General features: G+C 35.2%; 1 protein-coding gene across 1 annotated transcript in view; it reads left to right on the top strand.

The window, feature by feature from the left end:
- Positions 1–16,144: 16,144 nt before the first annotated feature.
- The window catches only part of XIRP2 (xin actin binding repeat containing 2), a 72,327-nt gene continuing 61,712 nt past the window's right edge, over positions 16,145–26,759 (top strand). The window contains exon 1 of the mRNA XM_054562397.1: positions 16,145–16,281. The gene's annotated coding sequence lies outside the window, so the exon portion shown is untranslated. The remainder of the gene's footprint in view (positions 16,282–26,759) is intronic.

A 26,759-nucleotide genomic window follows, 5' to 3' on the forward strand; every position in this document is an offset into this window, starting at 1 on the left:
ATAAGGCACAAGAACAAAAACAAACCATACAGTAAAAATTCAGATTAGCAAAAATTCTCTTTAGACGCAGAGAAATAAAACTATTCTCAAGTGGATCCTGAGGTCCTCCCTCTCTTTCCATATGGTCATTCAAGGAAATTATATGTTGAGTTTTCTGTGCAAGTGAAGCAACATTGCAACATCTGGGTTAAATGAACTCATTTAACAAGCAATGGTTGAGTATCTCTTATAAACTAGATTCGGAAGACACATATATGTGTTAAGACTAATTCTGCTTTCAAGGAGTTCACAGCTAGTGCAGAAGATAGGGAAATAAAAATACTAAGATAAGTGCTAACAACTACAGAAATCACTATTCATGTATTCAAGCAACAAGTTCATGAAATGACTACTGTGAACCAGGTGCCAGATACACCATGGTGAACAAAAGCATGGTCCCTGATTGTTCGATGCTTTCATTCTGGTGGGGAACGCAGACAATAAGTCCTTAAACCCATAACAAAGTAGGTGATTACAAATTGTGAGAATGATGGAAGAAAACTGGGTACATGGGATTGCTACGCGATTACTAGGGACAAAAGGAATCATTTAAACAAAATTTTCAAAATTCAATTTCTAACTAGTTTTCAAAAGGATTAGGTCTCTTTTTATTTACCTATTTTAGAGAGATGGAAGGGAGGGAGGAAGAAAGGAAGAGAGCCACCGATGTGTGAGAGAAACATTCATTAGTTGGCTCCCCTTTGTGTCTTGACCAGGGACCAAATCCGCAACCTAAGCACGTGCCCCAGCTGGGAATCCTCTGCTTTGCCGGAGGACCCCCAACCAAACAAGCCACACCAGTCAGGGCTAGTTATTTACTTTTCAATAAGTTTAAAACCTTGAGAGGTACGGCATTACACGGTTTCTGTGTCCAACGGCCTTAGCACGAAGGTTGCTTCGGAATTTAGCGTGAACCATGCCACTCTCCATGAGCACAAGTTACTCTGGTTTTGCTCAGTTTACCACTAGGAGTCACTGTGTTGCCCTTTGCTTTGTACACATAAACATGTCTCTTGCCTAGATAGAATTCAGTTTCATCTGGAGCATAAACACCTTCAGTTTTAAGAAGAGCCGTGTGCTCCCTCTAGTTCAGGAGACCCCACATAGAGCCAACAAAAATGACCCTGAACCACGGCCTTTCAGATGTATTTGTCATTATATAAGGCCTGTTCCCAGCAGGCCCCAAAGTTCAGCAACAGGAATTCAACTTTCAAAAGAATTAGCTCTTGAGTCTGGCAAGCTATTTTCTGAACTTTTTACGTGTTAGTAGGCTGTCAAATGATTGCAGGGTGAAATCAATGCTCTTTTCCTGTTGTCACATTTGTAAATCAATTTACAACAACACCTGAAGTAAACCCTTGTAACTGACAGTTCTTTCTGTGACAGGAATCTTCAAGATATATACTTTCCTTCCATTCAGCTCAAGCTTACTTTTTAAAGCAGCTGGATACTGTCACTTATGTTTTTATGGTCTCAATTTTACATATACAATATTTTACTTCCTCACAACAGTAAATTTGATGTGGTTTTTATGCCCAACACAACCTGGACTTGAAGAGCAAAGAAAGACAAGTTAAATCATAGTTAATCAGGAATAGAAAAATAGTTTAGTAGAAACCTCAGCCCTAGGGATGTGAATAGCAATTGCAGAAAGAGAAAGCGGGCAATGGAGAATTGTCCACCACTTTGATGCCCCCCTATGTAGCCACTCTGAGAAATACAAGATTCTGCACGATGGAAAATGCTTCAATGTCTTAAAAGGAAGTTGTCATTTTTGCCACTGGCGCCAGAATAACAGATAAAGTGATTCCAGGTTGTCTTCTCCAGATGTTCCCGCAAATGCATCCCCTTCCCCAACTGCACGAGCAACCTCTACATATATCTCTATGATGATTCTGGCATGCCCCACGCTGTTACGCTTTATACCTTATTCAGAATTTTATACCAGTACATGCCCTGTGTGGATTATATGTCCAAAATACTTGTTGAATGAATAAATGAATTAACTGATTTTGAAATACTAGAATTATTGAATATAGTTGTCATGTGTGAGCATATCAGAATATGCTCTTTCATATATAGACTTGTGATAAAATCATTGAACATGAACTTTAGTGATAGGCAAGTGAAGGTTAAATCCTATATTTGGCACTTAAAAATTGTGCAACCTTGAGAAAGTTATTGAACTAGTCTAAGCTTTAGTTTCCTACTCTTTAAAATAACAAAGCTAATAATAGCTATCTCTCAGGAATATTATGGACATTGCCTGAAATATTACATAAAAATAACTCAGTATACTACGTATCACGCAAAATGAACTATTTTTAATGGAAATTTAAAGCACAGATGTAGTTTGCCAGCTAGAGACAGTGCATTCTATAAAATTCCTTTATAAGATATAATTAGAGAAAACTATTTTAAAGCATTTCTCTAAGATGTTTCCAAGTTCTCTGAATTGATAAATAATTTCATTAAGTGCAAGGCATGTGGTACTTGCATTCCCAGTGCCTAGCAGACATTCAATGAATGTTATTTGGGTGAAAATATGATTTACCAGTTTTTGATAGGCCGATCATTTATACATTGTGTTTCTGAGGCATAAACTTAAATTATAAACTGCACAATAACATTGTATTGAATAGAATCTGCCATGTACATTTTTTTATGACCTGTGAACAGAACATTTTTTTTAAAAAAAGAAAACTTAACAGTCTTTCTAAAATGACAATTAAAGCAAAATATGAATAGCTTTTTGGTCAGTCAATAAAAATGGACAAGGAAACAGGCGTCCCTCAGCTAAAACTTTGAAGACAGTGAAACTGACAGTTCTTGGTCTCCTTCTTCTGAAGGAGAAAGACCATTGCATTTTTTAGACTTTCTTTTTATTTGCTTAATATTTTTTTTCAATTGACAGTCTAAAAATTCCCATCCTAAACCCTTAGCATTTTTAGACTTTTATTTTCTCTTGATTAATATTTTTTTCAACTTAACAGTCTAAGAATGCCCATCCTAAACCCTCCTTACACGTTTTCCCAATTCCCAACATAAACAAATCATGTTGCTTTAAAAAGTTTATTTTTTTTCACTTACAACAACAACAAAATGCCTTAAGTGCAATAAAGGCATGAAAAGAGTATTCTCAACAGACACACAAAGCAATTTAAGACATTCAAATGAAATTATTTTAAAAAATGGTAGATTGATGAGAGAGCCCAGTATTTCCAGGTGTATACTGCTGATCTGTTCCTCATATCCTCTCAACTTTCATTCATTCACTCACTTATTCATCTACTTATCTCTATGTCTATTTTTTGTAATTTTGTATTTTATAAAACAAATATATGCTTTGGGTGTGCTTTTGACTTAAATTGTTATTTTTGCTTGGGAAAACATTTGATACTTGTATGTTCACTGGTATGTTCCTATCTCAAAGTCAGTATCCAATTTATAGAGAAGTTGTTCTTCATTTATATGAAGTAAAGGGAAGAAACCTATACATATATCATACTGTATAACTATACATGAATAATAGCTGGAGGCTACCCTTTGTCTTTATTTTTTTAGAAGCACCAGCCAAATAGAAAGGGAAGTTCACTAAAAATAAGCAATACTTGACTATTTTTTTAAAGTGTTGAGAATCCAGAACTTTTGCCTTTCCTGCTACAATCAAAAGAGCTATTTAGTGTTATTAATGCCACACTCTTAAAAAGAAAATAATGAAATTCCTTGACAAAGCTGCTGGAGAACTTTATGAAAAGTGCTGCGATAGGAGGAACAAACAGTGTATGAGGATATAAGCCCGTGCACTGGTTCAAGAAGAAAATAATTGTACTGCTTCACGTTGGCCATAGTGATATATTTTAGCTAGATATCTGTCTAGGATTTTTGATGAAAATATTGTAGGAGAGGCTATTAAGAGTGAACAAAATCCATGAAAACTACATCTCTTCTCCCTGAAAATAAAGGGCATCAAATGTGAAATTATTTATCCATTTAAATGTTTTAAAAGTGTTCTACTTATGCTGTAACATTAGCAGTTGCCATCAGTACCTACAATTGCACATAGAGATAACAAAAAAATTGTAGTCAATTATATGTCTTACTGGGTTACAAAATAGATATCCTGACAAAATGAACCAGAAAATAGCTAAGTTTTAGTCTCTGAGACTACATAGTGTTCTCCATACTTTTTCTCCATATTTTCTATCCTCGTTTATAACTACAAGTGGGTTAGCAGCAAGATTCTAGAATATTTTGGGATTCAGTTGAAGGATACTAAATATATTTTATTATATTATATTTACCTTTTTCAAATCTGAAAGCACTAGATTTATGTGACATTTTGAAATTTAATTCAGACAACTTGACCGGCATGAAACAGAGCAATAACCCTGTGTTTAAGCATCTGTTCATCAAACCAACATTTACTGAGCACCCAGTGTACCAGGGCCTGTGAAAGGCACTGGGTGTTCGGGAATGGGAGGACAAACATGGACCCACCCTCACAGAGTTTACTATCTAGCAATAGTAATTTATATTTGTTGTTGCACTTACACAATATGTAAAGCATTTTCATGAACATTGTGTTCTCTACTCATTTTTTTAGATAGGTATTATTGCCACCATATAAATGATATTATTTTAACTTGGGGATTTTAAGGCTGGATGTTTAGAGATAACTACAAATACATACACAGGTATTCAACCACCAGAAATAGTCTTTTATTTTTTATTGCACTTCATGTTTTGTCAGTTAAGGGTCAAATCAGAAGACAAGAACCATGCAGCAATTTGAACAGTGACAGAGAGCAGACTGACAGCTGTTAGGGTTGGGGGTTAGGAGTCTGGGTGAGGGAGGGTGGAAGGATTGGAAAAAAAGGATAAAAAACGTGTGGACGCGGACAATAGTGTTGTGATTGCTGGGGGGTTGGCGAATTGGGGAAGGGATAGGGAGGATAAAGGGTGATGAAAGGAGACTTGACTTGGGGTGGTGAACACACAATACAATATACAGATGATGTATTATAGAGTACACACTTGACACCTATGTAATTTATTGACCAATGCCACTCCAGTAAATTCAATAAAAATGGAAAAAAGTGACATAAAAAAATTATTTCCTATAACAGTAGATAGGAGTATTGGGGGATCGGGAACCTGCCTCCCATTGGGAAACATTAACAAATACAAATAAAGGAAACAGTCATTACATCTAGGGGTAACACATAACACCAAAGAAAGGAACAAATCAGTTGCATCTATTAGAATGGATGTTGTCAAGAAGTCAAGAAACAACAAGTGGAGGTGAAGATGTGGAGAACAGGTGACGATTGTGGACTGTGGGTGGGATTGTAAATTGGTGCAGCCACTATGGGAAACAGTGTGGAGGTTGCTCAAAAAATTTTAAATAGAACTGCTATAAATGATCCAGAAATCCCACTCTGGGTATGCACTCCCATATATATTGCATCATAATTCACAACAGCCAAGATATAGAAACAACCTGTCTGTCAATGGATGAATGGATAGAGAAGACAGGACGAAGGAATATTTTTCAGCCATGAGAAAGAAGGAAATCCTGCCATTTGCAACAACATGGACGAAACTTAAGGACATTATGCTAAGTGAGATAAATCAGACAGAGAAAAACAAAAACTATGTAACATCACTTATATGTGAATCTAAAAGAAATAAAAGGACTCATGAAAACAGAGAGTAAAATGGTGGTTGCCAGGGGTTGGGGGTGGGAGAGTAAGGAGAGAAGTTTAGGGGTGCAAACCTGCAACTAATACATAAATAAGATCTGCAGATCTAACGCACAGTACAGTGATTATTGTGTATAAATATTGTGTATAAATGTCAAATTTGCTAAGAGACTAGATCTTAATTATTCCCACCACAATAAAAGAAATGATAATTATCATAGCACTTGATAGAAGTGCTAGCAATTGTGCTAGCCGTGATTAAAGTGGCAATCACACTGCATATATAAATCCATAAAATCAACATGTTAGAAACCTTGAACTTCCACAATGTTAGATGTCGAATATATTTCAATAAAAAAAGGTCTGGAAAAGAGCCTCTACCCTGTAAGACCGAGATGGAGACTTATTTGGAGAAGGCACTAGTGTGGCCCAGTGGGAGGCAGAGAAGCTCGCTCATCGCAGGGCTGCCCTGGGATGATGACCGGGACATCCCCTGCTGGGGTGCTGAGGGAGGCCCCGTGGAGAGGCACCACCTGCTGCTGACCACAAAGCGCGACAGGAGCCTGCCAGCGGACAGGACGCATAGAAACCAAGAACCGTTTCTCTTCCAGGATCCTTCTGGGGTCCTCTGCTGATGAAGTTTACTACTCTGCCATCTGGCAAGGGAGAAATGTTCCAGCATTGCTAGTGGAGCCACAGAGAGATTTGGAACCTAGAGGAATAGAATAATCAATGGCACATTAGTTCGGCAAACAACATTGAGATAAATTCTATCATATCTTTTACTTATCACAACGACATAGTTTGGGGTATATATTTTATTCTTAGATCATGGATGAAGTCATTTAAAAATACATTTTATGTGATTATTTCTAACAGATGAAGAATTTTGAAATTAAATATTTTGCCCATGATTTTAAAGAGTAAAACTTAACAAGCTTCTAATCGAAATCATTGAATTTAGGACTACACTGTTTGGATCCACTTCGTGATTTATGCTTTTGGGGGAACTATATTTAACCTCCCGGTGTCTCTGTTTCTTCATTAAAAAACAAAAAATAAGACTCACCTCATATGTCTTATGAAGATTATATTGTATGATGTTTCCAATGTGCCTGGAATATAATTGGTACATACATACTGCTCCTTTTTAGACTACTATTACTATTATCGGATTTTATAAAGTTACTTTTTTCATTAAAAACAACTTAAATGTCTAGAATAAATTATAAAAATCTATAAGCATCCTGTAAAGAAAGTCATTCATACACAAAAAAACAAATATCAAGCTGCACAGTGTATTCAATCTATGCAATCCTAAAAAGCAGAAGAATGATGTGCAGGTTTAAGGGGAAGGAGATCATTAATAAATAATCCTATAAACAACCTAGTAGTTTTTCTTATTTGCATATATAGGCAATAGAAAAATAAAACATAAAATATATCTGGCCCTTCAAATTTCATATATTTTTAAATGTATATTGTCTGATGGAAAATGACAGCATGTTTCTTATTTGAAAAAAATTTGTGGGATGTTTATTGTTTTGTTCTTGTTTTAAATATAATATGTGATTTTGTATTAGGAAATAGAGACATTTTAAAGTAAACGGAACTAATATTTCTACACAGAGAGAAACAGGTGTATATCCTTTTAGTTTTTTTTTTTAACCTATATCTATACATACATATAAGCATATAGAAAACATTTTTAACAACTGATGTTCTACAAGATGTGCAGTGATATTCTACATTCTACTAGATGTGGGTTGGTATATTATTATAGTTTATTAATTATAGTAATCTTGGAGGTTTTCAAATATATAGTCATGTTATCTGTCAATGTTAGTTGTACTTCCTCCTTTGTAATCATTATGTCTCATATTTCTTTTCCTTGCCCTATTACATTGTCAAGGCACTCCAGCATCATGACAAGTGGAAGGTGTGAGAGTAGATATTTTTGTCTCATTATTAATAAAGACAGAATGTTCATTTATTACCATTAAATGTAATGTTAGCATAGGATTTTCTGTACATACTGGTTATAAACTATAAAAAGTTTCCTTTTATTCTTAGTCTGTTGAAAGTTTTAATCATGAATGACTATTGAATGTTGTTAAGCATGTTTCTTCAATTAATTTATAGTTATGGTAAATGACTCTGTTTTGTTTGGAAATGGAAATGGATTAGCAACATTATTAAGTTTTTCAAAAAAAGCAAATATGCACCACCGAGTATATAATTTTTGCATTGTATAGAAATAAAAAGTATAGTTTCATATACACATATATGTATACATGTGTTTTATGCATATATAAAGCCATATATATGCTTTTATATAGCGAGAACATTTCAGGATACATGAAAAACTTAACAGCAATCTGTTGCCTATATGGAAAAAGGCTGGTGTCTGGGCTGGCAGAAAGGTTTTATTTATACATACTCTAGTGCTATGCAAAATTTTGACTGTATATAGCTTTGAAAAACACATACCTCTGTTTTTTTATAGTTATTGCTTTTAGACTTAAGTATTTTACTAGCTTGCAATATATTTTGAATTATAAAGTGAGCCTTTGAAATAATTTTTCCCAATTATTTACTTGAGTGTCTGAATTTTTGGAAATTTCTTGTATTTTGTTACATATTCTAAGCACTGTTGTTTGAGTTAGAATGATTATTTTTATTGCACTTAGAGAAATGTTGATTTTAATACCAGATTTGTAGCCTTTGAATTTCTGTAGCTCTGAAAATTATAAATGTTTTGTTAGGTTTGGTGTACCATATTGGTTTTTCAAGTTTTCCACCTCACTTTTCTTTTGTATTTATTCTGATGAAATTTAAAATTTGGTCACACCTTAAAATTCTTACCTTCACCACTCAAAGTTTCTTCTTCTTTATGCCACTAATTTCTACTCCTTCATAAACTGATCCCACTTCATATAGATATGTATATATGTGTGTGTATGTGTGTATGTTTGTATATTTTTTAGAACATGGCAATTTTTTGTTTATCATAAAACATTGCATGTAACACAGCACTTGACATACAGGTGCCCCATAAATATTTGACAACTTGCTCACCCAATAAATGAACACATGAATGATTGAGTAAAGTCATCAAACTCCAAAAATATCCAAACTCAAAAAAAAAATCCCTATTCTTGGCATTTAATGCCACGGAGTTTATTTCAATTTGTGACTGGAGCTCTGAAACATTACATTATTAACATGAGATAAGGGAAGACAAGGTAAGGTGGGCGCTAAACTCTAATATTTTCCATGTACATTTGTTCAAAGTTTTTTTTGCATTTACATTTAATTTTGTAACAATATTTGCTTAGTTTTACTGAATCATTTTATACAATAAGTTTTCCGTTCTTCTATTCTGAATTTTGAGTCATCATTTTGAGTCAGCTTGGAGATACATTTTATTTGCTTCCTCAGTGAGGATACAGTGATCTTTTTTTTCATCTGAGAAAATGTTTCATCTGAGAAAATATTTAAAATATGTCTCTATATCCCTCATACATAAATAACAGAAGGTTGTCTATAAAGAGCATTCTTCATTCAAAACTGAAACAAAAGCAAAACATCTTATACACAGTATTCCACTCTTAGTACACAGTATCTTAGTGAAGAACCCTGAGGCCAGCTTGTGTTTTTCTTTATTTGTTATATTTTATCTTTGATCATATCTATATCCTTCATATTTATCATTATCTAGGTCATCATCCTTATCTCTTTGATTTTGCTCATGTACTATGGAAAAAAATTCTCAAAATTTTCTCCCCTTCATTGGTAGATTTTATTTCATTTTTCCTATGTGCTCTTTACTATCTCAAATGCTATTTTAATTTTTCTATTGACTTTTGTATATTCTCGCAACTTATTTTACCTTTCTCTTTTTCCATTCTTTCGTTTGATCCTATTCTCTCTTTAATAATGCCTATTAGAGTTTTACAGAAGTTTCTCCTCCTGAATCTTTTGGAACACATCAGGAATATAACTTGTAACTTTTTCAAACATTTCAGAAATAAACTAATTTTCAAAGCTACCTGATTAATTTGCCTCCTCAAGTCAATGCTCCTTACCATCATCCAGCAGTGCCTCTTTATGATATGTTGACTTACTGTGTCTGTCATTCTCAATAACGACTATTGGAAATTCTGTACAAACTTCAGCGGATTTTTGTTCTTCTTTTCTCTTCCTCCTTTTTTCTTCCTCATTTTGGCCTTTGTGTTCATCATCTTCTTTCTCACACAAATAAACACACACACTCCCATTACTACCATTTTTGCTATTTTGTGCTGCTTTTTCTTTTTTTATTTTTCAGTATTTTAATTGAAAGTTAGTAAGAAGCCTGTCAGGGACACCTAGTCCTCTGTCATTTTTAACCAGATATTTCCGTAGGTATAACTTATCTCTTTTTTCCTGGATATAATTTCATAGATTCCCTAGAGTTCTTTTCTTTATCCCAGGTTTTTCATATAAGGGACATGTCTAATCAAAAGTATATTTAAAAGGATTGGGATGATTCACACACTGAGGTACCTAGTGAAGAAATTTTTTCTCTTTTTTTTCATATTGAAAGCCAAGTCACTAGAGATCCCTCTGAGTGTACTCCAATGGGAAGCCAAGAGAATTTTCTCTGGGCTTATTATCAGGTGATTACACATCCCTATCTGCCTTGGACTATCCCAGATTGTTCTGTTGTGTTAGCATAGTTATAAATAGTGTTTCTTTCACTCTCAAAAGCACCCTGGTTTGCATGATAAATTACATGACCAGTTTACACAAGGCCAGGAGATATGATTTAAATGAGTCATATGGCTAAACACTGTATTCATAGTTCCTTAACATCATGATGTAATTTTAATGGAATTCAACTTGAATAGGTGAAAATTACCGTTAATTAAGTTCAGCTACAATTCAATGACCAATACCCTAATCCTGCTCATATGATGACCGAAAGGATCGTGCCACCAACAATGTTCAAAGCAGATTACCAAACCCTAGTTGGTAGGCCAGTATTTTATGTCTGCTAGATAACAATATAGAGTTTGAGTATGTATATATTCAAGTAATTCTAAATCTAGGAATTCTAGAATTTTTGTTCTTTCTTTCTAAAAATCTTAGACAAGCCCTATCACTCCAGGGATTACATATTGGAAGATTAAAATATAGTTTTTTCAGCTTTAAAGTCCCCGTTCACCCATTCCTCTGGTGTTTCAGGTGTCCACTGGCTGTAAACTTTGCCACCATGAACAAGGAGAGCTTTGCCAGAGCCTACCTATTGCTGAGTTACACTATGCCTTAGCCCTGGTATTTATTAATATGTGAAAAAGGCGATCCTTCTGAAAGCATATCATCTCACAGACTAAACAGTAATTGGATGAAACTTTTAGGTTCAGGAAACAACAAATAATATATCCCAAATAATGCAAAAGTATGAACAGGATTTAGTCCAATCCTCACTTTTGCTGATTATTACAATAATTTTTATCTTCGGAGAAGTTAGTAACTTCACTCATCCTCAGTTTCTTTCTCTGAAGAGGTGATAACAGCAAAATCTTTGGGTTGCTGTGAAGATAAGGAAAATAAATGTAAATCATATAATTAAATCTCCAGTACAATTCTTTTATAAAGTATAGATATTATTAAGGAAAAAATAAAGGAATAAAAAAGATTTACTGCTCTTTTTGGAAGGTTTTAATATGAACAAACAAGATATAAGGGAACTAAGTGAATTCTTAGATATATCTATTATGTCAAGAATAGGCTTCAGCCAACAAATGGTAGCACCAGCAAAAGTAGAAAAGGGAATAAATTCAAGATGACTGATGACCTAGTAAAAAAAATACATAGAATTTTGAAAGCCTCTAACCAGATACATATTATTTCAGGTTATCAAGAACACCTACAAATATGGATTCATAAGTGGATTTAATTCATACATCAGTTCCATCTAAAAGAGAGGTCTTTATTCATAGTATGACTTAGTATACTAATGACTCTGTTTTGTTAAATGTTCTTTGTTATAGACGTAGCTAGGACATGGATTTCAGTGTGTAAAGAAAACAGAACTAGTAGAGAACAGAAGCAAACTGGGAGCATGGGATGGTGCCTGCCATCCACTTAGGCATAAACTAAACAGGCATAAGAGAATGTTGATGTGGCTTGTCAGTTGCATATGCAAAAAACACTTAGATTTTAATGGACTATAACTATATTATTCAAAAGTGTCACATTGCTGCAGAAAATCTAGTGAGTACTTTTTGACATTTAATATAAAATATCTAAACCAAACCTTTCTATTTTTTTATCCACCTTCCTTTCAGGTTACTGAACTTGTCTTTTGCTGTCTTCAATCTGCTGTTAAACCTTTCATTGAGTTCTTAATTTTCATGTCATTATTATTTTGTAATTTTAATTTTCTCATGAAAATCTCCATATCTTATGCACTTAGTTATTTCCTGTATTTTCATAAATATATTAGTTGTAATTGTTTTGAAGTCTATGCCTGTAATTCAAATATCTACAACATCTGCTGCTTTTCTGTTTTCTTCCTCTTGATTGTCAGTGAAAAAGTTCTCTGCAATCTTAGTATTTTTTTTAAGTGGAAGTCAAGCATTGTGTTTTTGAAAACAAAGATGAAAAAGTTCAAGATGATATTACTTTCATTAGAGGAGTTCAGCCTTTTCTCTGCTAGGCATACAGAGAGGAGGGAAAAAAGTGGCTGACCACCTTTATTTAGGATTTTATTCAGAATCTGTCAAATCCTTTTCTCCTCAGCACTGAGACTACAGGGAAATCTGCTCTGCTCTACCTTTCATAGGTCTTCAGTTTATATATTTAGTCTTACACCCTATGAGGCCCCAGATTTTGGCAAATATCTTGAGGGGGAGACTGACTGTGTGCCAGCCCCCTTAAGTCACCAATTTTATCACCTTGAGCCTGATCAAGTGCCAAAATCTTTGCTGTTATCTGTCTTCCATCTTCCAGAGCCCAGGACAGGACCTTTATTCAACCTCTAGCTAACTCTACACTATCAAGCATCTCCAGGCCAAAGCAGTTGTTGCAGATTGTTTTAGAGTTAATTGTCCTTTCCTTGAGGAATTTTAACTATTACCTCTCTTCCTAGTGGATCCATGTCTCCTATGTATCATGAAAAAGTAGTCAATTTCACTATAATTTTCCACGCTTGGGCTTATGATTGTAGCCTGCTATCCTGTGAAATTTGAAAACTTAGCAAATATCAAGGGGAGAAAATTTGAGATCTTGCTGACTCTCCGATGTTATCACTCCAGTCGCGCATAACTGCCCAAAGTTTTCTAGTTTTTTGATCCCCTTCAGCAGTGCTTTTCCTGGGCTTAGCCCATGTTCGTAGCCCTGGATGATCCAGAATTGACAGCAAACCTCCAGGGACAGCCTCAAAGCCTCAGCTCACATTTGCAAGTTTCATGCCTTTCTTGAATTATACTCCCTCTGGTTCTTATTATTTGGCTGATCTCTGGTGCCTTACATATATTATTTCTATAATCGATCCAGCTTTTCTAATTGTTCTTAGTGGGAGCATTGGTCTGATGCTAATTACTCCATCTCATTAGAAGCAACAGTTTCATGTAGGTTTCACGGAGTACAATATAGGTTTTAATAGATAGAGGTATCTAGGCACTATGAAAATAAAGTATGTTTATAGACTGGGTAGGGAGCAAAATTTTCCATTTAATCTTTCTCAGTTTTTTGATACGAGGAATCATCTTTCTACTTGTCTTTCTGTCTATCTATCTATCTAATATCCATCCCCCAATTCATCTATCCACCCATCCATTGCTTTCATAGTAATTTCATAGTAATTTGTTATATTGCTATTAAATAAAGGATGAAAATCAGTGTCTGAAACAACTAAAATAATGAATGGTAATAATCTAGTTGCTAATGTTTTCATTGTCCTCATAACTTAAATGAATAAATTGCATTGTATGATAACTAATTAATTCTATAACTGGAATACTCTTTTTGATCTTAGGTTAGTCAATTGATGCATGATATTATAGATCTAACATGTATTGCTTTTAATCCATTATCAACTATTTTATGTTCTATCAAGCTTTCTTTTTCTATCAATTATTTTTTTCTTTTAACAATATATAATCATTGAGTCTTTGGGCTATTACAAACACTGGAAAATATATAATGTGAACTAATGAAAAAAACAATTTATGTATTTGTTTAAACCAAACCTATTTCTTTCCTGAAAGGGCAAAAATAGAAAGTTTGAAGTAAGGTTATCTTGAATGAAACATTTAAAAAAAAGTATAAAAACCTATCACTGCAATGGAATGAAAAAAACAGGTAGTTTTGAATGAGGAGAGAAAAATGAAGAAGCTAGAAGTCAGATATTTGAGTAAGTAACAATATTTAACCACTACAAACACCATTAGCATCTATATGCAAATGCAAGAGTAAATATGACTATATTTACATTGTAAGATCCACTTCCTCATAAATTAAACTATTACTATTTTAGATTTAGTGCCATTTTATTAAGTATATAGGAAGGTAAAGTAATAATAATTTTAAACAAATATTTATTCTAGATTTAGACTATAATTAGCAATTTATATGTATATTATGTCACTTAATCTTTATAACAACCACTGTAAGTATATAAACTTAGTCCTGTTTAGTCGCAGAAAAGTAAAGTGAAGCTTAGACAACCTGTGAAATTTACCAAGTCACAGAGTTTGCTTAGTGTCAAAGCTGTGCTGGATTTTTTTGCTATAAATTATAATTGTCTTGTAGAATTTTCTGCAATAATCAAAGTGTTCTATATGTGCACTAACAGAGGTGTCCAAACTTTTGGCATCAGTGGGCCACAATGAAAGAAGAAGAGTTGTCTTGGGCAACATATTAAATACATAAACACTAGCGAAAACTGTTGAGCAAAAAAAGTTTTAAGTAAATTTAGTGTTTTGTGTTGGGCTGCATTCACAGCCATCCTGGGCCACATGCAGCCCAGGCGCTGTGGGTTGGACACACCTGGATACATAGGAACTAGCCACATTAGTGACTGAGTATTTAAAATGTGGCTAATGGAAATGAGAAACCGAATTTTTTATTTTATTTTTCATCAGTTAAAATTTAAATAGTCACATGTGTCTAGTAGTTACCACTGGATAGCACAACTCTAAAATAATTAGACTATACTAACTCATGGTCCTGAAAACTCTAGGGGAGTATATAGGAACATCATTTGAGAAACTTTTTACTAGAGTTCAACAACTGGAATATCACTCCTGGATAGAAATCAGTATTGTATATGGAAAAGAATGTAGTGTATTACTACTCGTCTTTACTAGTAAGTAATATGGTAAATAGCTCATTTGTAAGCATTTTGTATGAAATGAACAGTATAGAACTCAGTCACTTTCCTTAAGTCAGAGGGCAATTTCCTCTTATTTGGATTTGATGTGGGACTATTTAGATACACACTAAACAGCAAACTAGGAAAATAATAGAAGAGAGGAAAGAGAGGAGAAGCTCATTGGTTTATATTTCTTTAAAATGTATTAGATATTGGTATAATGGAGCTAAATGGCAATTACAGGTGAATTTCCCTACTTCCTTCCAAATCATTTGGGCAGGGTATGCTGAGTTAGTACAGTGACATCAAAGGACATTTAATATGATTCTCTCAAGAGCATGTGAGGTGACTCCTTTCCCCTGCTCGCTCTTCCTCATGCCAAGTTATTAAAACAAATTAATTAAATCACAGGCTAAGTGTGCCCTTTATTCTCACTAGGGAGTGGCTTCTCACCCCTTCTTCCCTCACTTTTTAATCTAAAGAACAACTCTTCTACTCTATAAGCACTCTAATAGTGTTTCTCTTTATATGTGAAGCCTCAAAAAGTAAACTGATGTTTTCCACATCTAAGAACATTTTGTAAATAAAACTATGCTTCCTCTTTCTGAGAAGACAAATTCCACCAACATAAATTGGAACTTTTTCTACATGTTTTATTTTCATATTTTGACTCCGAAAACATTGGAACTATTAAAACAAATACAAATAATTCCAGTGCTTTTATCCCTCCTTTTCCTCATCGGTGCTAGTTCTTTTTCAGGCTTTGTTAAGAAGTCGAGAGTTGGCTGGGTGGCGTGGACGGGAAGAGAGTTTGATTGACTGCACATGTGTGAGAGCCACGCATACATACATACTGAGGACAGTACGAGGCAGACTGCCCTCGGAGACACACTTCTGAAAAGAGTGGTTGACTCAGGCCCCACCTATACCCAGCTCAGTTCCTAAAAATAGGTGCCAACTTGCATCCTTTAGACACAGGGCTAAAATAAATTCAGCCGTCCCGTCGACTTGCTTGATAGACCCTTCAGTGGAGCTGGCCTCCACTCCACCAATTGCTTTCAGGGGACTGGGAAATTCGCTGTACACGATACAAGGGAGGAAACTATTCTGTGAAGAACTGTAAAGATATTATAATTTCCACAAACTTGGGGTTAAGACTAAATATTACAAAAGGTATGTGTAATATAGTCATTGATATGTGTCTGCTTCTGAGGTTGTAAAATGTTCTTGCTGATTGCTTTAAATCAATGAAGACAATAGGTCAAATTGTACTTGTTATAAAAGGAAATATTCAGTCAGATTTTGTTTTTATGACATTATTTAGCCTTAGTTTATATAATTAAATTTAGGGCTTCATATATTAAACTCTTTGTAAAATTAGCATTTTTCATGTTTAGTATTGAAGAATAATGAGCTAAACTTGATAAACAGTCATGAGTGAAAATTATACTTCAACTTACAGCTAAAGGGGAAAATTTTTTTTAAATACTTTATTTTTTATGAGCATAAATTGGTAATATATGTAATGAATATATTTTAAAATATATGCTGTATTTCTGAGAATTTGGTGAGGGAAAGGAAGAGTTTTTAATTGTGTTCAACTGTTGCAGCTTGCACAGAGAAATTTATGAAAATGATTCCTTCTCCAGCGTTAGTTTGATCTTGTACTTCTCACTCCAGCCAGTCTCTTCTCCTCCGGGAGTTTTACTGGAGTAAGGATTAAAGAATCAGGCTCTTACAAGTTTTGCGGAATTAAGAAAAGCACTGCCAGGTGGATCTGCCAGCCCTAATTATAGTAACTACAAACTTAAAGAGAGAAGACTAAGATTTTACTTTAAAGGTATTATGACCTACATACTATTTCAAATGGATTTTTTTCAGTCTTCAATTGCCTGTGAACACCTCATTTTGGTCTTGTGCTACAAGTGTTCAGATGTTATATCCTGAAGTAACTTGGGAGAGATGTTATAACAGAATCTCTTAACACACCAACAAAAAGCAAGGGCACTTTAAGATTACCTAATACAGGGTTTAAATTTAGCTGGCTGGTACCAAACAGAAAGTTATTTTATTTTTACCAGAGCTCTATTTGGTCACTGATGAGCTGCAGGTTGTTTGAATTATTTTAAAATTTTATGTGCAGGGTGCCAAAGGACAAGTAAAATATTTACCTCAGTTAAAGTCAGAGCCATGGATTTTAACTTGAAAGAGCACCTGTTTTGAGTTTTAAAGATATGACCACTGAGTGGTAAAAATATTAGGTGAGAAATGAGAAAGCCTTGAATTCTATCCTTAAATATTTCTCTACCTGTCTGCCTAATATACAAATATTTTATCTTCTTGCCGCCAACATGTAAACCAACAACTAAATTCATATTTTAAAGTCAGTCAGCATCTCAGATCTCTGCAAATGGCAAAGTGCCAGTTGTGTGGGAAAAGTGTCCTCTGGGATTTGGAATAAATGTTTCTGATTTCATCCAGCATTGGGCCTCTTTTAGAAAAGCTTCCCTTAACCACCTGAGAAACAAAAGTATACAGTTTTTAATGATCATGGAGAGAGTTACTTCAGAAAATGATCATGTAAAAATGTCAATCTGGGCTTCAGGTCTTCCTAGATTACAGAGGAAGAGAGGGTCAGTTGCCTTTCCTCAGATTTACTTTTGGGTAAAAGGCCCACAAAATTCATAGATAATTTACTGTTGTTTAACACTCATAGTGCTGCAGAGGGAGCCGGGGTCCAGGTTCTTGGTAGTTGTGAACAACAAATTGAATAGACTACACAAGCAGAGTTAAGTGAAGCAAGAGAGATTTATTGAGAAAAGCAGACTTCCCAGAGTTAAGTGAAGCAAGCGAGATTTATTAGGAAAAGTACACCTTCCAAGACATGGGAGCGGGCCACTTTTGCTAGCAGAAAATGGTCGCCTTCCTCAAGAAGGCGCAGGCTTTATAAGTGGCTGGTTTGTCCTGAATCGCTCTTTTCTTTGGCGGGCTTTTTACAATGCATGCGCAAGTGGTTATATAACTTCTAAGCTTCTGCGCATGTGGTTTCCCACAATCCTCCTTGATTCTCATTCAGGGGTCAAACTACAATGCTAATTTATTATAATAGCATAATAATAAAGCAAGGTGAAACAGCGGTCATCTTCTGCTAGGGTGCGCATGCGCGGCCCCCTTGCTGGATGCTGCAAGGCCTTTCTTGGTAACTAGGACGCTGGACGCTGGCTGATGACAGCTTGGTGACCCAGGGCTTCCTCATTCCTATTCTGTCTTTTGCCTCAATAGTTGTCTGCTATTCAATAGTTCCAGCATATTTCCTCTCACATTTACCATAATTAAAAAATGTCATACATCAATATTCTTCTTACTTGTTTGGTAAAACATTCTTATGATGAGGCAATTTGCAGCTGGACTCCCCTGCTAACCTTGATACTGGAAACTGGTATTTCTTCCCTCCCCTCCCCTCCCCTCCCCTCCCCTCCCCTCCCCCCTCCCCTTTCCTTCCCTCTCCCCCCCCCACCCCCCCCCTTTCCTTCCCTCCCTTCCCCTGCCCTTCCCTCCCCTCCCCTCCTCTCCTCTCCTCTTCTCCCCTCTCCTCTCCTCTTCTCTTTTCTCTTTTTTCTTCTCTTTTCTTCGCCCCCCCACCCCAACACACACACAGATCTGAGCATTAAGAAACCATTTTGTAATACCTGTTTGATAGCTAGGGGTCATGTCTAAATTCAGTAAGTCATAGAGCAGAGCAGGCTATTAATAAGTGTCTGGAAGTGTAATTTCAAGATTTTTGATTGATCAGTCTGGGGGACAGAGTTTAATTAACTTTACATTGTCCTTTTCCTGGACATTTGCTTCCCACCCCCCCCCCCTTTTTTTTAAAGCATCCAAATTATACTTTGAAATTTAATTAAATTGTAATTTGTGTTTCCTGTTTTTGAAACAAATACTTGCTCATTCAAATTAGAGGTTCATCCCTTGCAGAATGGTGAGTAACTTCAAACTTTTCTGATTCAGAAATGACTCGTAGAATACTGATTTGTTCTATGTAGTTTCTTGGTCTTTATATGACTGTGTAATATGTCTGTTTTTTCCCTGACACTACTTCTAAGCCAAATGAGTAGTATTTTCTGATACCAACCAATTCTCCAATTCTCTGACACCAACTAAGTGTAAAACAAACAATTCAATTCTCACACTAACTCCCATAGTTAAAGCGGACCCGACCCCACAGATTGCCCCCACTTCAGCCTCCAATTCAAGCACAACTCAGGAGCAGCCAAATTCAGGGTAAGGCAGAGTAGCACCGAGCTTCCATGCCCTCTCTGAGCTTGCCACCCATCAATACAGTCACCAGCCTGGAAGTTCACCACACCCTGTTGTTTAGGGTTTTTATTAAGGTTTCATTATAGAGGATGACTGACTAAGTCTTGGGCCATTGGTGACTGGTTTCGATCTCTAGCCCTCTTCTCTTCTCAGAGACAGGAAATGGGGTTGAATGTTTTAACCCTCTAACCAGTTGATTGGTTTTTCTGGCCACAGGCACCCATCCTGAAGCTATCTCCATTCCCATCCCCTGCACCCAAGGGAGGCCAGGAGTCACTCATTAACATACTAAAGACCTATCATTCAGGACATTCCACAGGGTTTAGGAGCTCTGTACCGGGAACAGGGACAAATACCAAATATTTATTTATTCTTATACTACATAAGTTCAATGTGACTCCTCCTTCTTTGAAATGCTACCTATGAACTCCAGGGTAAAAATTTCATATTGTTTGTTTTTCTAGTCATTGGAATCTATCTCTTACAAGTTTAACTAACCCGAGCATTTTTTCAATCTATAGATAAGAATAATGACAATTAGTTAGGCAATGAAAAGAGTAAAGGTTTTGTTTTCTTTTAAAAAAAAAGTTGAAAATCAAAAATTCAGTGAGTTACTTGTATCAGTTTTGACACAAGTGACAGTGTGGCTATATTTAATGACTTCTTGGGACTTTATGGGTTTAAATAATGGCATAAAAATAATCTGCCAGTGAATAGCACAGTAGGCAAGCCAAATTCCTGGTAGAGTAGCTACTTCTTACATTGTCACCAAGGACCAAAGGAATTTACTGCGTATGTAACACAAAGAACGTCAGTGACCATTTGGCTCAACAATTTAATTGATAGATAAGAAAACTGAGGCTCAGAAACATTAAATAATAACTTATAAGATCTAAACAAAAAGAACTAGAAACCAACTACTAAAATAATTTATTTTGGGAACTTTCTCTGTTAGTCAAAGATCTAATAGCACCTTCCCCCCAAATCTGAAAATATCACCCTGTGCATCTAAATGCATTAACTTCATAGTCACCAACACAGAAAAGCTTTTAAAAAATCACATCACCATTAATTTTAAATGTAAAGTCCAACATTTTAAATTATTTCCAAACATGTTCTCAATGTTGTTCATTTAAAGTTTAATATATGCAAACTGAATAGAAAATAATGTTTAAGTAACCATTATTTATTTTTGTTTTGTAATTCATAGGGACTGAATTTTGTTGAGTAAAATATAGATAGATCTCATATTAGGAAGTAGCTGGGGTTTTTTTTTTTAATCTACATATACTAAATCTTTGTAAATAAAGTCACATTTCCCTATTGAAATGCATTATAACTCAGTATCTCTGCTGTGATTATTTTGTTTATTAGTGATCACTGCCATTATAAGAATTCAGATTTATTTTATCTAACCCGTAACACTTTTTGTCAAATAACTAGAAGTTTTTGAGAGACTATATTAAATAAGTGTTTTAGGGAAACAGTGAAAAATCTTATTCTAAAGTTAAAGATTACCTTTTAAATTCATCTGTTTTATAAGTTAAAATTTTTTACTGTGGCCATAAGCATCATATTGTCAAATTGGAATATTCTGGGAAAGGGACAAGAATAAAGTGCATTGTTTCGATGTGATTAAAGGGTTGTCAGTTCCAGCTACATGCTTTATTTAAAATTCACTGTGTCTGCCTCTGTTGGAGCCTGAGCCATTTCCTGAGTACCGGGTAAGGTAGAAGCAGCTGTTTTGCTATGTAGGAGGATGAAACCCTGCAGCAGTCTGCAGTCGCAACAGAGGGGATAGAGCTGGGAGTGCCACAGGCAGAGCAACTGACACAAGCAGCTGCCTAATTGGTTCCGTCTGCCTCTGTGCCAGCCCAGAAAAGCAGGGTGGGAACAGAACTTCCTCATAGCCCTGACTTCCTCAGTAGGAACCATGCCCATCCTCTAAGTCCCAACAGACTCCAAGACATGAAATTTGAAAAGAAAGCATGTATTTGTGTTTAAGTTACAGTCTTTTTGTTTTCCTGAAAAGATCTAGTCCGGCTACTGTAATTGTCAACTCAAAACTACTTCACCCTTTAAATAGAAGCTATGAATTATCTCAGACTTCAGTTTTTACCTCTTTTCATTTACTTCACGATTTTGAACCAACGGGCTTCTTGACTATGTCATTATGTTATATAATCATTTTTCTTTCAATTATGCTCTATTATGCTTATATGTATACATATGTATGTATGTATATATTAATTTCTGTAAATCATGGTTTACCTGTTTCTCCATATTATTCTGTATTTCTTTCATATCTCAGTCATTTGGATGTTCAAAGAAAGATGAGCAGTCCTCCAACAACAACCAATAACCACAGTATCATCTATAAATACAGCTCTTTTTACCCTTTGTGTCACATTGTATAGAGAGCCTGACACAGAATTTTGTGAAATGCTTGTATTAAGAAAATGTCAACCTACTCCTTTATAATAATAATCAACATTTTCTATAGCATTATTCTGCCATAGAGAGATACTTAAAAGGAGTTCCAGGAGTTGATATATAAAATTTTATTATTGATATCATCTTTATATTTTGATTAATTGAATAGTTCTTGAGATTAGAAGATTTCACCAATGATGTGCTAGGTTATTTCTCTCTTCCTTTCTCCTTCCTTTATAAAAAAAATCTCATTTCTGTTAAGGACCTCCAGAATATATTCCTTAACCCTGGAACTGTAACTATCTTTAAGATGTGTGAAGTGGCCTCAGTTTACCAGAATCACAAAAATATCATCTTCTAGGGCCAGAAGTAACTCCAGATGAATCCCACATAACACTTCTCTGGGAAACCAGAAAATACTGTCAGGTAAACCCTGATTAGTTGAACACAGACTTTAGAGTCAGACTGATTTTGAATTCTGACTCCTAAATCTACCTACTGTTTGACCTTGGGCAAATTATTTAACGTCACTGTGGCCTATTTCCTCCTCTGAAAATGAAGGTACTAATAGTAGTCATCTCATAGCATTTCTTTTTAGTTTAAATAAATTCATATTTGGAAAGTTATTAAAAGAATAGTGCCAGCAACATAGTAAGTGCTTTATAAGCTTTTGCTATTCTTGTCATTATTAGTAGTATTTAACATATGAGGTTAGTATAATACAATAGCCATTACTTCTTTTCCAGAGGGCAAGAAAAGAATATAAAGTACAAAGTTATCCTAGATAATATAAAGTTCCAAGTTATTCTAGATGCTGAAAATTCAAAATAATGGCACACTTAAAAAATATATTTAAGAGAGAAAATTGTCTACCTGACTTAATAGGTTGTTCTGTTGTTAAAGGATGCCCCTTGTGTTCAAATTAAATTTCTGTCCTCTCTGAAGCTGTAGAAAGCTATTAAGTGCTCTCTTTCTATTATAATCATTTCAGCACTTGAAACTAATACCTTTTGGTGATGTACACATCACATTACTTTAAGAAACTGAATTCTTCAACCATCTCAACCCTAATAACTGTCCCCTTCCTGATGGAGCTGCTCACAGCCTCGTAATGGACCTTGTCATTACTTTGACTTGGTTTTTGGACTGTCAAAATAGTCTCTTGGAACATAGTTTTCTTTCTTTTCAACTAAAATAGATCTAGACCCTAAGCATAACCCCCCGATCCTCAGCACATCCTGCTCATCACCCCTCTGACTCACTTGCCTCCTCTCTATCTTGGATCCACTCACAGTGTCTGAGTGAAGGTGGGAGGAGAGCTGTCACTCAGGAGGGAGGCACTGAAAGATGGGGCTGTGGGGACCAGACTGTTTATCAAGGGACTCTAGAGCAACAAAGGCAAAGAAGAATCCAATAGCGGCAGAGAAAGCAAAGATCATGAACCAATGAAACAGTGCAATGCACCAGGTTCAGGAGATGAAGCCCAGCTTTAAACTTGAAAATACAACTCAAGGTCAGAAGTAAGGGAGTCTTGACTAGGACAAGATAGGATAGAGCCTGTAATGGATTAGGACATGTATTTCAAAACTAAGGCCGAGAACAATTTAGAGTGTTAGAGACCTTGGTTTGAAGGGCTCCTGACTTTGAGATTCAGGAATAGGTATAAGAGGTTAAGGAAGCAATGCTACCCCTAATGATACTTCAGCCTGGGCTCTGTTGTCAGTTGCAACAGCTGAAATAGAGCTTCCATTGATTCCTTGTTTCATTTGTCCTCACATGCTTGAGCTAAATCCACCTCACCAAAAGCCAATTCAAGCTTTTTCCCATACACTGCTATTTTTCTTTCATTTCAAGTCTCACTTATTCTCTTTATATAGATATAGATGATATAGATAGATATAGATATAGATTTAAGGGTTTATGGATTTGAACATATGCTAATACTTAACATTTTATTTACTTTTAATTGACTCCATATTACATTTACCATTATTCCTGACAAGCTCAGGTGTTTTCTATTCTAATATACAAATTAAAAACTTGAAAATAGAAACAAGCTTGTAGGTAATATGTTTTTAAAAGCCATGTTAAATTTTAGAAGGTTTGGCAAGATTAGGAATTAAACGTTACAAGAGATATATTTTGGGTATAATATGGATGTAGCCAAAAGCTGATGGGTTGTGTGGTAAAACAAAAACAGAAGACAAAGGATGGAGACCTTGAGACTATACATGGTGGGGTGTTAGGAATTATGTGTGCATACGTGTGTGTTTCAGGAGACTGGCCATGATAGATGAATGGTATTTTTGTCTGCTATAAGCCACATATTAACTCCACACCCAAGTATAAGATTTTATAAAGAACAATCCAGAAAGTGATTGAAAACATTTGCATTTTTAATTTCTCCTTTCAAGACATTTTCTGTAATAACAATAATCAGGCCTGGTGAAGTTCATGCGGTTTTGCTCAGGCCCTGCACTGCTGGAGAATGAAACCTAGGGCTTTTGCCACATCTGTTTTTTTTTTTTTTGGTAGGCTTCCAACTCAAGAGTACACTGCGATACCCTGAAAAATTACGGAGGTCTTCCTTCTAGATCTTGCAAATCAAGTGGGATACTACTTGTCATTAAATGGTCCTCCAAGGAAAAGTGTGTGTGTGTGCACGCATATGTGTGTGTTGGTGTTTGAATGTTCTGTCTAGATTTGGCTTGCTGAGCTGAAGAGGCTAGTTATTTTCTTTTGGACTGCACTGTGATAAAGACATTCATGTAATCTGGAATTTTTTTAGCTACAACACTTTTTTAATTGCTTAGTGCAGCTATGTAGAAACAGGAGAATTTCTGGCAGAAATTGTTTGGCGGAAAGCCTGAAGTTGACTGGTTTCACTTTCCAAGCAAACGTTTTTGTGCAGTTCTAATTTTCATCTGCTCACGTGGTATCTTGCTGAGCATTTTTTTGGTGATGAGCTGCATTTTGTTGTGGGAGACTCACAGGTTCACACACAAGTTTATTTTTACTCCCACCTGAAAGATATAATCCCAGATTTCACATAACATCCCTGTATTGTTTAAATAACTTCTGTTGCAGAATTTGGAACTTATTTTCAACTCTTTAGAAAGACGTAGGAGAGAGAAGGTATCAAAATCTGTCAGCAGGAACCATAAAAAGATGGGCATTGGATTTTGCAGTTTTACTTCAAGACAAATCCATTCAATAAATGCTTAATGGGCATGTACTGTGTGTAAGTCATGATGTTCAATGTTAAATTCTTGTGAAGTTGGCCATTTTAATCGCAACTGACAGTTTGTTTCTTGGCAGGCAATCTAGGAATTTTAGTTCCAGGTAGTAATGACAATTTAATATCCAGTTCAGCAAAAATGATAGGAAAGGCTCTGCCTCTCATTGTTAAAGAAAGCACACACTTATAATTCTTAGAAATACTTTTATATTTTTCTTACACCCTCCTCCACATAAGGGCCTGTAAGCAGCATTTCTGGACACTGTGTGATGGCTATTCTTCCTATTCCCAATATCTCTGTTGCCATTTTGCAAGCTGATGAAGCCAAGAGATTCTTTGACTGAAATCATGGTAGATTATGGCTGTGCAGGCTATTAATAGACTTAAGCGATGGAAACTGATGTTGAGGCTTGGCTACTAGTTGATAACTTGTAATTGTAGTTAAGTATCTAAAATTATAAAAATATTCTTTAAAGACAAACAAGGAGATGACTAACTTTACAGTCTGAGTTCCCTTTAAGGTGAGTTTTCCTAATACAGTGGGTGGTCACACTAAATTGAAGTGACTTCATCCGCTCAAGGTTTTTGGTGCCTAAAAGGAGTAGGTCTAGGAAAGTGATACTATTTTAAAGCTGTGAAAGCCTAGCTTCATACTGAATTTATCAAAGAAACCCAATGTGTGTGTCTGTGTGTGTGTGTGTATACAAGATGGGGCAAAAGTTGGTTTACTGTTGTTCATGTGGAAAATAATATAATAATTAATAAATAATATAAGAATAAAATCTTTGTTTCGTGTACTTAAAATTTTTTAAATTGCTTTTTACATTTCACCCCCCTCAACTTCCCTCCTTTCACCTTCTACTCTGCTTGTGCTTAAATACAATTGGTCTAGGACAACTTTAGTTTGCAAGTTTTAATTAAATTCTTTGTTGTTAACAGATGTTACTGCCGTAATGTACATAAGAGCAAGTTTCAATCTGAATAACATTTCAAGGATGATTTTTACACTTTAGCCTTTGAAAACAGAAGTGAAACAAGCAGTATAAACTGAGTTCCTCCACTTATGGCCCACTTACAGGATTAGCTTTTGAATCTGAGGGAAAAGAAACAAAAGCCAATGCCAAATTTTTTAAAGGTAAATAACTATAAATAAATTAAGGGATGATGAAACTGACTAACTATGTACTTACTCCATGTGTTTCTTAAGCAGGGGAGACTATTAAATTACTTCCACTCTTTGGACTGTTCCTAGTATCATTAGGAACCTGACCTCATCTCTTTGTTTTGAAATTACAGGCTGCTGGTTGTATGCAAAAGGTATTTAGGTCATGTTAATGGTGACAGGAAGAATCAGCCAGCACCTGACTCAAAGTTTTAATACATTAAAAGTATGATAGCTTTAAATTATTAACATTCCTGATCTACATTTAAAAGCTTTCAAAACGTATACAGCATTATCCAATGACCTCTACAATTATGAGGACAGTAAGCAGAACGCAGTTGTGAGAGTACAAACATTTGAGCAAGATGACAACTACCTTTCATTTAAAGTATGTTAGAAAAATCTATAGCTTCGATTAGAAAAACAGCACATGCAACCTACATGGATTCTTAGCATTTTTGCTTAACACTAGCAGTTTTATATTTCCACCCAAGGTTACAT

The sequence above is a fragment of the Pteronotus mesoamericanus genome, unplaced genomic scaffold, assembly GCF_021234165.1.
Source record: "Pteronotus mesoamericanus isolate MK-2021 breed Mesoamerican mustached bat unplaced genomic scaffold, CSHL_Meso_final scaffold_651, whole genome shotgun sequence".
In the NCBI taxonomy this organism is placed as follows: Eukaryota; Metazoa; Chordata; class Mammalia; order Chiroptera; family Mormoopidae; genus Pteronotus; species Pteronotus mesoamericanus.